This window comes from Myxine glutinosa, chromosome 8, assembly GCF_964187855.1.
Source record: "Myxine glutinosa chromosome 8, kmMyxGlut1.1, whole genome shotgun sequence".
Taxonomy (NCBI): domain Eukaryota; kingdom Metazoa; phylum Chordata; class Myxini; order Myxiniformes; family Myxinidae; genus Myxine; species Myxine glutinosa.
This window is the reverse complement of record NC_136268.1, coordinates 75,888,710-75,899,919: the sequence shown is the minus strand read 5'-3', so window position 1 is coordinate 75,899,919 and position 11,210 is coordinate 75,888,710. Positions and strand designations below refer to the sequence as shown.

The 11,210-nt window shown below is 44.1% G+C and overlaps 1 protein-coding gene across 1 annotated transcript in view; it reads left to right on the top strand.

Annotated features, from left to right (window-relative positions):
- The first annotated feature begins 7,532 nt into the window (after positions 1-7,532).
- LOC137432598 (uncharacterized) overlaps positions 7,533-11,210 on the top strand; it is a 51,436-nt gene continuing 47,758 nt past the window's right edge. The window contains exon 1 of the mRNA XM_068124654.2: positions 7,533-7,658. The gene's annotated coding sequence lies outside the window, so the exon portion shown is untranslated. The remainder of the gene's footprint in view (positions 7,659-11,210) is intronic.

Here is an 11,210-nt window from a genome sequence, read left to right as displayed (position 1 = left end):
CTGCAGGTCTTGCAAATCATGGGCGCTAATCTCTGGTCTCCATCTTTTTACCCTGTGCTTGCAAAGCGAAAAGCGGGGTTAAGCATTCCTGTCCGTCCGTGTGCCATGTGCCATGTGCTGTGCCTGCATTTAAAAAATTCATTTTCTCGGCAACCGTTGGTCCGATTGACAGGAAATTTTACCATAGGAGTGCCTCCGCTTGTATAATTTTTATATTCATAATTATGACGTCATAGGTCACGTGGTACGGACGCCATCTTGGAAAAACGTTACACCTCCATATCTCCCAAACTGCTCAATGGAAAAAAATTGAAACATGGCTCATTGTCAAGTACTCCCCTTGTAGTGGGGCGGCTTAGCCCAAATATTCAAAAGAATTGTGCATTTTGTGATACAAGCACCAAATTTGGCACAAATGTACATTAATATGTTGCGAACATTTTCAGATATTGGGCCACTTGAAATTCCGTAATTTTTTTTTTCAAATTTTTTCAAATTTCGTAATTTCAAATTTTTCGGGTGACACCGTCACAATTTCGGTCTTCGAGGCCGGCCGATAGGCAAAGTGTGACCGGAAGGGACGAGGTTCTCCTGACCACGTGGCCCTCGATCTGGGAAGCGAGAGGCGTTCCATTAGTGGACGCGCCCCTCACGCCCGACTTTTGGGCGGCCCCGGCAGGCCGTTTGTTTTGACGTTCCGTGACAGGCCCCGCACCCCCACCTCCGGGCCGACCGGAAGCTTGTGCTGAGTACATCATACCTGAACAACTCAGTGAGGCAGAACACAGCAGTGCACACCAGGGTGACCCCTTCAGTGCATAAACCAATTAACCTGTCCACTGCAGGGCATATAGAAATGAAGTTATTTTCTGCATATAATAATAATATAAGTTCAGTTCTATATAACAATTTCTGTTATCACCACTACCACTACAACTACCACCACTACAAGCTTTGTCTGGAATTTTGTGGACTAACAGACAAACAGACATACAGACAAGCTGGGATCAAAACATTACCTCCTTCCACCATTGAGTGTAGAGGTAAACATCATGGAAATTATATCATGCCCTAGATTTAATTCATGCTTACCCGTGTATTTGCTTCACTGGTTCACAAGGTCTTTTGCATACATGTAATTCAGACTCTCGTCTTCATTGCTGACCACACAATGTTCGCAACATATTAATGTACATTTGTGCCAAATTTGGTGCTTGTATCACAAAATGCACAATTCTTTTGAATATTTGGGCTAAGCCGCCCCACTATATCGGCCGGCCTCGAAGACCGAAATTGTGACGGTGTCACCCGAAAAATTTGAAATTACGAAATTTGAAAAAATTTGAAAAAAAAAATTACGGAATTTCAAGTGGCCCAATATCTGAAAATGTTCGCAACATATTAATGTACATTTGTGCCAAATTTGGTGCTTGTATCACAAAATGCACAACAGGTTTGCTATGCTGCTACACTATTGGGGAATAAGATATGTTAATAATGATGTCAAACATTATCAGCAAACATAACCGCTTTACACAAAATGTGCAAAAACAGATCCTTGCAACTACAGACCAATCAGCATGCTCCCAATTATCAGCAAAGTCATGGAATCCATCATTGCTTCGGATATGAAATCTTTCCTCTTCTCCAATGGCTTGATCTCTGATCATCAATTTGGATTCAGACCAGGTCATTCAACTCTGGACATGATGCGTCTGCTGTCTCAACAATGGATGGAGGTCCTCAATGCCAAACAGGAAATCAGAGCTGTCTCCCTTGACATATCACGTGCCTTCGATACGGTCTGGCACCCAGCTCTACCCACCAACCTCTCCTCCTATGGTATCCATGGAAATCTCCACGCATGGCTTGCGGACTTCCTCTCTGGTCGTAGTCAACGTGTGGCCCTGAATGGATTTCTCTCATCTCCCCTTCCTCTTCTGGCTGGAGTTCCCCAAGGTAGTGTTCTGGGCCCTGTGCTATTTCTCGTCTTCATCAATGATCTCTCCGACTCTCTGGAAAATCCTCTCTATCCCTTTGCTGATGACTCCACTCTCTGCCGTTCCATTCCTCATCCCTCAGATCGGCAGTCTGCAGCCTCCTCACTCTCTGCAGACCTGGACAAAATCACAGACTGGTCAAACAAGTGGAACATGTCTTTCAATCCTGACAAATCTCACACTCTTACAAGGTCTCTCCGAAAAGACCGACTGGAAAACCCTCCCATCTACTTTCTCAACAATCCTCTCAAAGAAGTTCTGTCGCTCAAGCTTTTGGGTCTCACTATCTGCCATGATCTTTCTTGGGAAAACCACATTTCCAAGCTGGCCTCCAAAGCCATTCGCTGACTGGGCATCCTCCGTCGTGCAAAGTCCTTCCTTGGCACACCTGAGCTCCTCACCACAAACAAGGCTTTCATCCGCAGCTCAATGGACTACTGTCCCCCCCCCCCCCCCACCTCTGGGCCGGTGCTCCTGCCTCACACCTAGCTCGGCTTTACGCTGATGAAACCAAAGCTTTCAGAATCATTGGAATCTCCTGCGATGAAGCTAACTCCGAGGGCCTTTCACTCACTCACCGTAGGCAGGTTGGTGGTCTTTCTGTCTTCTACCGACTCCTCTCCGGCCTTGCTCCCCCAGCTCTCTCAGTGCTCTGTCCCCCAAATATTCCTACTTTTTTCAGCAAAATTTTCAGCAAATTTCAGCAAATTTTTCAGCAATTCCTACTTTCGATCAGCAAACCAGATCTGCCAGCAACCCTCTTATGGTTAAACTGCCAAAATCTAGGCTCTCTGCTCACCTTCACTCTTTCATTCCCCTTTTCTCCCGCCTCTGGAACAAACTCCCCCACTCCCTTCAATCCCATTCCTCCCTCCAGGTCTTTAAAACAGCTGTTCACCACCATCTCTTATCTTCCCCAATCCAAAACCTTGATCTTTTCTACCCCCGCTAATTCACCCCATATACACTTTTTTTAAATTCCAACTTCTTTCCTGGAAGTCCTTGCAGTGTCCATATGTTTTATACCTCACCCACCTCCCCCCCAAGCCCTCTCCCTCTCACAGTTCTCTCGATGTCCCTGCTCTCAAATGTTGTGTTTGTGTCCTTCCCCCTCTCTCCCCATCTTGTCTACCGCTCCCCTTATTTTGTGTTTTATGTGTCGGTTTGACTTTTTATGTGATTAATGTTAGCTCTTTCACGAGCCTCGATCTTGTATCCCCCCCCCACCCCCCCAAAAAAACAAAGAAAAATAATAAATAAAATAAAATAAAAATGTCATTCGTGCCTTCGTTATGACCTCATAAATCGACAAGTACAACACTTATCCGATCATTTTTTTCTCAGCAAATGTTGGTCTGATGGGCACATAATTTTCACCATTGGAGCGCCTCCTTCTCTAGAATATTTTAATGATAATCATGACGTCATAGGTCATGTGGTACAAGCGCCATCATGAAAGAAATCGAAAAAAGTTGCACCTCTAACTCCAAAATCGCTGCATGGAAAAAATTGAAACATGGCTCATTGTAAAGAACTCCATATGGGGAATATGTGTTGTTAACGATGACGTCATTGGTGCCATTATTATGATGTAATAATTCAATTGAGACAACGCTTCGTCTGATCAGTTTGAAATGTATTGAGCATGATCTATGTAACAATTATATTAGGGAATATAAATTTATGATGTCATCGCTCACGTGGTCTGGCAGCCATATTGGATCAAAGAAAAAAAATGTTCAAAAACAGAATAGTTGGCTCGCAACAAGGTGACTGCGCAGGGTAAGTATTCTATGAATACCATCCTTTTTTAAATGGAAATCGCCCCAAACAGGACATAAAGCCACTCTAGATAAGGGGCTAAGGGAAGTTAGAAAAAGATATTGATAAGCAAAACAAAATAAAAACAAGAAGACGTCATGCGGAGCATGATACTTGCAAAATCCGCCCCCACCCCTAAGAAAAAAAATTCCACTGATACAGCAAATTGTCCATTTCATCAAGATTAACATTGACAATCTTGATCAAAGCTTGGGTCAACAGGAAGAAAAGTGACAATTTTTCAGATGAAAAATGATGATTTTGGCAGGTTGACCTTTGACTTTTTGACTTCAAAAATAGTTAGTTTCCCTATTTAGTGACTCAATGTGCAAATGCTGTTCAATTTTCAAGTGAATCGGATGAAAATTGATGATTTAAAAACTTGGCCTATGTTGACCTTCTGGCCTATGTTGACCTCAAAAATAGTTGGTGGTTGAATTCAGTGACCATATATGTAAATCCTCTTAGAATTGCAAGTCAATCAAATGAAAATTGGTGATTTTAGAAATTCGGCCTATGTTGACATTTTGGCCTATGTTTACCAAAAATATAATTTGTGGTTGAATTCAGTGACCAGATATGCAAGTCCTCTTCAAATTTCAAGTCAATTGGATGAAAATTGAGGATTTTAGAAATTTGGTCTATGTTGACCTTATGGCCTATGTTGACCTTTTGGCCTATGTTGACCTCAAAAATACTTGGTGGTTGAATTCAGTGACCAGATATGGAAGTCCTCTCCACATTTCAAGTCAATCGGATTAAAATGGAGGATTTTAGAAATTTCGCCTATGTTGACCTTTTGGCCTATGTTGACCTCAAATATACTTCGTGGTTGAATCCAGTGACCAGATATGCAATTCTTCTTCAAACTTCAAGTCAATCGGATGAAAATTGAGGATTTTAGAATTTTGGCCTATGTTGACCTTTTGGCCTATGTTGCCCTTTTGACCCCCAAAACAACAGGCTTCTCAATTGGGACGACCTATACAACTTGGTGAAGTTCCGTGACGATCAGTTCAGAATTATGACCTGTAGGCAGGTGACAAACAAACAGACAGAACCACAAGCGCAACCGACCAATATATTTGAAAAATCTTCGATTTTGCAAGTAACAAGAAAAATAGCAATTATTGCAAACCCTCGCCAGGATGTATTTTCAGTGGTTTTTAAAGCTTTTGTGTTAAAACAAATATGGCGGCCAAACCACATGACCGATGACGTCATCATTTTTTTTTCCAAACTAATTTATTCGTAGATTATGCTCAATAAATTTCATCTTGATTGGATGAAGTTTTCTACTTGTCGAATTATGACGTCATAATGGAGGCACCTAATGACATCATCATTAACATATTTTATTCCCCATGGAGAATTCTTTACAATGAGCCATGTCTCAATTTTTTCTATTCAGCGCTTTCAGAGATATGGAGGTGCAAAGTTTTTCGGTTTTTCCAAGATGGCGGCCGAGCCACGTGACATATGACGTCATAATTATCATTTAAAAAATCTGCAGGTTGCGCTGCACCTATATTGAAAATTTCCTGTCAATCGGACCAACGGTTGTAGAGAAAATCATATTTATTCTGTGCGGACAAACAAACAGACAAACGGACTCAAATGCAATACCCTCTCCTCTGGCGAGGGTAATAAATAAAGAAAGAAAAAAATAACAAGAAACCATCCAAGATACAGGAAGTAGCAGAGGTATCTGGTCTCGCCCTCCCGCACTCACTGCCAGCCACACCGTCCGTCACTCTGCATCTCTCTCCACGTTTCCTTAGTCACTTCCTGAACTCCTAACTCTGCCCGCACTCAGAAGTCAACTGTCCATCAGCCTCCGCACGCGGAATTTTATCCTCTCAGCAGCCATGCCATGCTCTCTCAAGCATCCTTTGCTCATGGCCTGGAACTGACCAATGGTGGTGCATCCCACTCCCACCACGGCTATGTCGTGCAGACAGGGCGGTGTCCCCAGCGTCGGTTCAACCAATGACACACCGCCGTACAACCAGTCATTATGGCCAATGCAGTGTCAGACTTTTGCAATCAGAGTGTGGCCCATGAGGGGGGGGGGGGGGGGGGGAGCCTCTACAAGGCCTCTCTACAACAACAACAGCCTCTCACACCGTATGTAAAAAAACAGGACAACTTTACTTGAATGGTTCCCTAGTTACAGAAATTGATTTAACCTACGTAAACGTGGATAGCACTAACTTAACATCGTAGCTCTAAAAAAAAGTCGTACCCTCTCCAACGTAACAATATTAATATTGTCATGTGTCTGTAGTTCAGAAAACCGAATTTGTTTCAGATTTTAAATCCTCAACTGAGAAGACTACTTTTTTTTGTATACAAGATCGAGGCTCATGTAAGAGCGTGTAAGAGCTACTCTTAATTCCTATTCAGTGATTACAATTATTTTAAGTAGTTTTTAGTGTCATCAGAAGCCCGAATGGACCTGTGGATACAACAAAAACATATTTACACTACTAATAATTGTCTCCCAGCTATATTGCGGACAAGACACGATAATTCATGCCATGAAAGTAACCGCCAGAATCAAAGATTGTCCGAACCTCCAGGTAATATGGTCCATCCATATTACCTGGAGGTCAGGTCAAAGGTCCATGGAGTTATCAAAAAGCCTTAATGCCAGATGAAAAAGAACCCTAAAGATACTTTCTTGTGTGATACCCATAAAGCGTGCTTGTCCTTTATTCTATTTAGTCTGCTTAGCTATCGATTTGGCGTCTACCTGCTTGTTGAACCATTGTCCATCTGACTACTGTCCGCTTGTCCTTCTCCGTCGACCTCACCGGCAGTGCGGTGACCTTCCATCTTCCGTCGTCCAGCTTTTCCACGAGACCTAAGCGTTCTAATTTGGAAAAGCAAACACGAAAGTTGGATTCCAGAACTATTTGAAAGAAGGATTGTTTGAGTTTTAAAAAGGTAGGCCTATGGTACCATTAACTGCTTAATAGCCAACCAGGAAAGGAACACAGTGTCATGGAAATGTTCCAGCTTGAACCAATGAGGTTGTTTCCGCTTGAGTCCTGGTAGAGAAAACAATCCGACACATTGAAAAGAAGAACTTCAATTCCCCTCTTCTCTGAGAAGAGCAAACAAAAGCTCACAACTATGGAGAGCAATCCTTCACTAACCTATACGCAATCTAGTGCAAATTTCTTGTGCAAATATTGAAAGATTTACAATCAGAATCACACGTTGTCGGGTTACAACTCATTCCCCTTCGTTTTCCGGGAACAAGCCTCAGTGGGGAACCTGACGTCATCTGATCATCATGCGTCATCAATATACTCCAGTCGGTGGTTCAAGACGACGACCAGCCAATGAAGACTGCTGAAAGATCGATAGATGTGTTAGGCCATCGATCAAAAAGCAGGACATCAATAAATATAACGATTAATAAATAATCATAAAAGAATTATCGATCACTGAAAGAAGTCAGTGAAGCAAAACTTCACAATAAAGAGCGCGATTGCAATTGTTGTAAATAAAAACACCTTGTTATAAATAAATCAATAAATCAATTTAAAATGTGACAGTACCACTCGAATGGCGGTGGGGGTATCGAGTCGATGTTTTAACAATGACGTAGCACAAGCCCGGGGAACTGTGCGCTCTCAATGGTTAATTTCCAACAGAAGGCTTCAGCGAGGGGGAGGGAAGGGCGAGGGAGGGAGGGAGGCCAGACACGTGATTGGAGAGCAGACCGAGCACAACAGCACCGAAGCTGCAGCTCGCAGTCAAGCAAGACAAGACGGTTCGGTTCGGGAGACGAAGACGGAGGCTTCATTCGTCCATCTCACGTCCCCGGTATGGCACATTAACAATGGGCGCACGGCGCGCTGCCTTTGTGACGTCATACCTCCGTGAGCTGTTGCTTCTTTCCGACCGCCGTATCTCAGAGATAAACGATTCCGTCTTCGTGCTGTTTCATTTCCGAGGCAATGCGCGTTTGTTACCTGGTATGCGTAAGGCATGCTGAATGTCGATGCTGAGGTCATAATGTGTCGATGGACACCTGGTGGGATTATTTACCTTCGAGGATCAATCCCTCCAAGAGACTGTCAAACTGGCAGGCATTATTTCTCTTATTATGACCTTAAGTGTGGTTAATTAAAGATTATTATCAAATGCCACCGCAAAACAGAGCTACGTGCTTTGTTTTATGGATGTATTTAAATGAACGGAAATTTTATTCCATTGTTCGTTCTCCTATTTCTATTTCCTTCCACATTCAGTGGGCACTCCATCTGATCTGAAGGCCAGGTCCATCAATCAATCCCCTGGAAAAACAACAACAACCTTTTCAATCAAAAACATTTCCCATCAAAAACACCACAATTTCACCACCATGACAACAACACATTCACCCATTCACTACCATAAGCAGCAATTCAAAACTGCAATATATCTGATTAAAAATGCTAACAATCAAACACGGCCACCCTTGGCATGCATTGATGGAGTGCCACCCTCCTTCAACCTCACCCACCCGGACCACGTCCTGAAGGTCTTGGCTCAGGTTTAACCCACTCGTGGCCACGTTTCTCTTCCGTCATAGGAAATTTTTGGCCAAACTGTTTTTCTCCTTAAGTGAGATGGCGAAACTACACGAGTCACTGATGGGTCCGCTCTGTTTGGCAAATGTACCCATATCTGCATAATCTGATCCAGAGGACCTATCCATGTGCTGCTGGTGCACCACCATCACATTCACCATCATATGGAGGTGTTTAAAAACAAGACGTTTCTCGAAACAGGTTTCATTTCTCGAGTAGATATGATTTCAATGCTTCACTGATAATAGAACCAGTCAGGCAAATATGTTGTGTTATTGTGGACCATACAGGATGTAAGTTACCCTAGTCTTTCATGAGTAAATATGTGCCCTCCTCCACCGATCGATGGATTGCTCCAAACTTTGGATGTCTGGAGGTGTGACGCAATTCGTAATGGTCTGTTTTTTCTTCCTCTGGAGCACTGTTCAAACAACGAGAAGGTAATTTTTGTGTTTATTTATATATTCTTGCCACGAAGTAGTTCGAGTGGACCCGTTGCTGTCAACGCACCGGAAATGTCTAAATGTGTTCATTGGTGCCATTTTGGACTCTATCTTCGCTCAAACAAGACAGCTCAATCAATGGAGCTTACTTGCTTTTAAGTTGCCTACTCTGGATTTTATTCCTTCTTGGATCCGTCTAAAAACTGGCATCCGCATGCACCGCAGGCACCATGGTGCATCAAAGAGGGTGCAGTCTTTTCAGATATTATTGGAGCAGCAGTAGACCATTGCGTGCGAGTACACAGGCCAAATTAAAAACTTATTGCCTTGATTGTTGATGGTAAGGCATTGGGAATCCACCCAGCCACCATACTGCTTCGGCAATAACTAATCTCCTACCTGAGGTTGGTAAATTTGATGGTACAATATTATGATTTGCACGGTTCCACTGCAAAACCCCTCTCCACCTTGGGAGGGTTCTCAAACAAACTTCCACTATACAGGATGAAGACCACTCAATGGTCTAAAAGTCAGACCTGGTCTTGCCTGATGAGCAGCAATATGAGTTGGCAATGCCTTCAGTTTTGAATTTTCTCCACAATGTTTTGGGGTATTATGTTAACGAGTACAGGCATACATATATTATTTGCTAGTAGTCTACAAGCATATATACATTGTTTGCTAGTAGTCTACAAGCATATATACATTGTTTGCTAGTAGTGTACAGGCATATATACATTATTTGTGAGTAGTGTACAGGCATATACACATTGTTTGCCTGTAGTGTACAAGCATATATACATTGTTGGCCTGTAGTGTACAAGCATATATACATTGTTTGCTAGTAGTGTACAGGCATATACACATTATTTGCTTGTAGTGTACAGGCATATACACATTGTTTGCTAGTAGTGTACAGGCATATATACATTGTTTGCTAGTAAAGGCACATATACATTATTTGCTTGTTGTGTACAAGCATATATACATTGTTTGCCTGTAGTGTACAAGCATATATACATTGTTTGCTAGTAAAGGCATATATACATTATTTGCTAGTAGTGTACAAGCATATATACATTGTTTGCTAGTAAACGCAAATATACATTATTTGCTAGTAGTGTACAAGCATATATACATTGTTTGCTGGTAGTGTACAAGCATATATACATTGTTTGCTATTAAAGTATATACACATTGTTTACTCATCGTGTACAAGCATATATACATTGTTTGCTAGTAAAGGCATATATACATTGTTTGCTAGTAGTAGTAGTGTACAGGCATATATACATTGTTTGCTAGTAAAGGCACATATACATTATTTGCTCGTAGTGTACAAGCATATATACATGATTTGCTTGTCGTGTACAAGCATAATGAAGGAGCTGGGCTCCAACGCGAGTTGAAAGAATTGACGCGACCAAAGATGGAAATTCGTCCGAGTAGGTTTAATAAATGTATCACACTCGGGTACTCTGACAAGCCCGTTTATCGGGCAGCAATATATATACACATTTATGTCGGGAAGTTTGCCCGGCAAAAGCTATACCGGGCATGCCCGGGTGTCAAGGGCGAGCCTTGGAAAGGCGAGTCTGGACCTGCCCGGGCGTGTTTGGCTGCGGCCTGGCAAGTCGAGGCTGGGCATGCCCGGACGCTCTGGGCGAGCCCTGGAAAGGCGATAGCGGGCATGCCCGGACGCTCTGGGCGAGCCCTGGAAAGGCGATAGCGGGCATGCCCGGACGCTCTGGGCGAGCCCTGGAAAGGCGATAGCGGGCATGCCCGGACGCTCTGGGCGAGCCCTGGAAAGGCGAGAGCGGGCATGCCCGGACGCTCTGGGCGAGCCCTGGAAAGGCGATAGCGGGCATGCCCGGACGCTCTGGGCGAGCCCTGGAAAGGCGATAGCGGGCATGCCCGGACGCTCTGGGCGAGCCCTGGAAAGGCGATAGCGGGCATGCCCGGACGCTCTGGGCGAGCCCTGGAAAGGCGATAGCGGGCATGCCCGGACGCTCTGGGCGAGCCCTGGAAAGGCGATAGCGGGCATGCCCGGACGCTCTGGGCGAGCCCTGGAAAGGCGATAGCGGGCATGCCCGGACGCTCTGGGCGAGCCCTGGAAAGGCGATAGCGGGCATGCCCGGACGCTCTGGGCGAGCCCTGGAAAGGCGATAGCGGGCATGCCCGGACGCTCTGGGCGAGCCCTGGAAAGGCGATAGCGGGCATGCCCGGACGCTCTGGGCGAGCCCTGGAAAGGCGATAGCGGGCATGCCCGGGAGAGGCGCGTCTGGCCGTGTTCTGGCCGGTGCAAGGCGATTGTGTGCATCCAGCGGTAACCGCTACACAATATACATTATTTGCTAGTA